Genomic DNA, 2,039 nt, shown 5'->3' on the forward strand with positions numbered 1-2,039 from the left:
GGACAGAGGGCTCCCGCACCCCAGGGACCGCCGGACAGAGCTCAAGCCCCAGGCCTGGGCCCAGCTTCCGAACCCTAGCCAAGACGGAGAGAGCCTCGCCGGGCCCGGTGGACCCCCGTCCCCAGCGCCCGGACCAACGGCTGGCTTGTACCCTGGGACACTGGGATGGAGCACAAGCCCTGGGCCCGGACCCAGCTTACAAACCCTAGCCAGGCCGGGGAGAGCCTTCCTAGGACCCAGTGGACCCCCGTCCCCAGCACCCGGACCCTCGGCTGGTACCAAGGAGGCTTAAGCCCAGGCCACATCCTCTCACCGACGGCCTGCCTGGGGCGTCCATTTTTCTCGACTATTAAACCCCCACATAGTGCGGGCTTACAGAACTTTGGGGAAGGACAAAAGTTGGTGTGAGCCCGGCAGGCCGGCCATCTGGTCACCCAGCCCGCAGGGCCATCTGGTCACCTGGCCCACAGGACTATCTGGTCACACGGCCCGCAGGGCCATCTGGTTACCTGGCCCACAGGGCCATCTGGACACCCGGCCCGCAGGGCCTTCTAGTCGCTCAGCCAGGCGACCAGATGGCCCAGGACGACCGAGCACCCAGCTGGCCTGGGAGGGTGCCGTACTCGGTTGCCCTTGCAGTCCTGCAAGGGGTGGCAAGGCGCACCAAGGCAGCCACTCGGGAGGCTGCTTCCCCGGGGCTGCTGCTCGCCTCCCAGCCCGACTGGGGCAGGAGCAGCGGGAAGGAGTGGCTCGGCCGGCCCAGGCCATCTGGTCACCCTGCCGACCCGCAAGGGATGGTGGCCCCCATCCCCGCACCCTAGTGGGGCAGGGACAGGAGGGGGAGGCCCCCGTGCCGTAGGGCACATGGTGGAGACAGTCTTCCTCGAACCCACGTTACCCCCTCCACGTCCTTCCTGCCGGCCCGCCGGCAGAGGGACCCATCCCTGGGTGTGGTGGAGGAGTGCGTCTGTGGGCGCCCACGCACGGAGAGACAAAAGCTTGGCTCAGAGGATGATTTTCAGTAGATCGCAGCGAGGTAGCTGTTCTGCTACTTACGAAACCCTGACCCAGAATCAGGTCGTCTACGAATGAATTAGCACCAGGTGCCCCACGAACATGCGGTGCACTAAGGGCAATGGAGGTGGCCCCCTTCCGTCCGCGCTCTGGTCCCCAAGCGAGCGGCTCGACGCACCGTTTCCCAAAGAGAGGCCAGCTATCCCAGGCCAACCGAGGCTCCGCGGCATTGCGGTATCGTTACGGTTTAGAAGGGATTCTGACTTAGAAGCATTCAGTCATAATCCCACAGATGGTAGCTTCACCCCATTGGCTCCTCAGCCAAGCACATACACCAAATGTCTGAACCTGCCGTTCCTCTCGTACTGAGCAGGATTACTATTGCAACAACACATCATCAGTAGTGTAAAACTAACCTGTCTCACGATGGTCTAAACCCAGGTCACGTTCCCTATTAGTGGGTGAACAATCCAACGCTTGGTGAATTCTGCTTCATGATGATAGGAAGGGCTGACATTGAAGGATCAAAAAGCGACCTCGCTATGAACGCTTGGCCACCACAAGCCAGTTATCCCTGTGGTAACTTTTCTGACACCTCCTGCTTGAAACCCAAAAAGTCAGAAGGATCGATTCGTGAGGCCCCGCTTTCACGGTCTGTATTCATACTGAAAATCATGATCAAGCGAGCTTTTGCCCTTCTGTTCCGCGGGAGGTTTCTGTCCTCCTTGAGCTCGCCTTAGGACACCTGCATTATCGTTTGACAGGTGTACCGCCCCAGTCAAACTCCCCACCTGCCACTGTCCCCGGAGCGGGTTGCGCTCTGTGGGCACCGGGCGCTTGGAGCCAGAAGTGAGAGCCCCACGGTCCTCACCTCCCCGCCTCACCGGGTCAGTGAAAAAATGCTAAGAGTAGTGGTATTTCACCGGCGGCCCGAGGGCCTCCCACATATCCTACACCTCTCATGTCTCTTCACAGTGCCAGACTAGAGTCAAGCTCAACAGGGACTTCTTTCCCCGCTGATTCTG

The 2,039-nt window shown here is 60.7% G+C and overlaps 1 pseudogene; it reads right to left on the bottom strand.

The window, feature by feature from the left end:
• Positions 1-993: 993 nt before the first annotated feature.
• On the bottom strand, positions 994-2,039 carry LOC146854190 (28S ribosomal RNA; annotated as a pseudogene).

Source organism: Triturus cristatus, chromosome 4_1 (assembly GCF_964204655.1).
Source record: "Triturus cristatus chromosome 4_1, aTriCri1.1, whole genome shotgun sequence".
NCBI classification, from domain to species: Eukaryota; Metazoa; Chordata; class Amphibia; order Caudata; family Salamandridae; genus Triturus; species Triturus cristatus.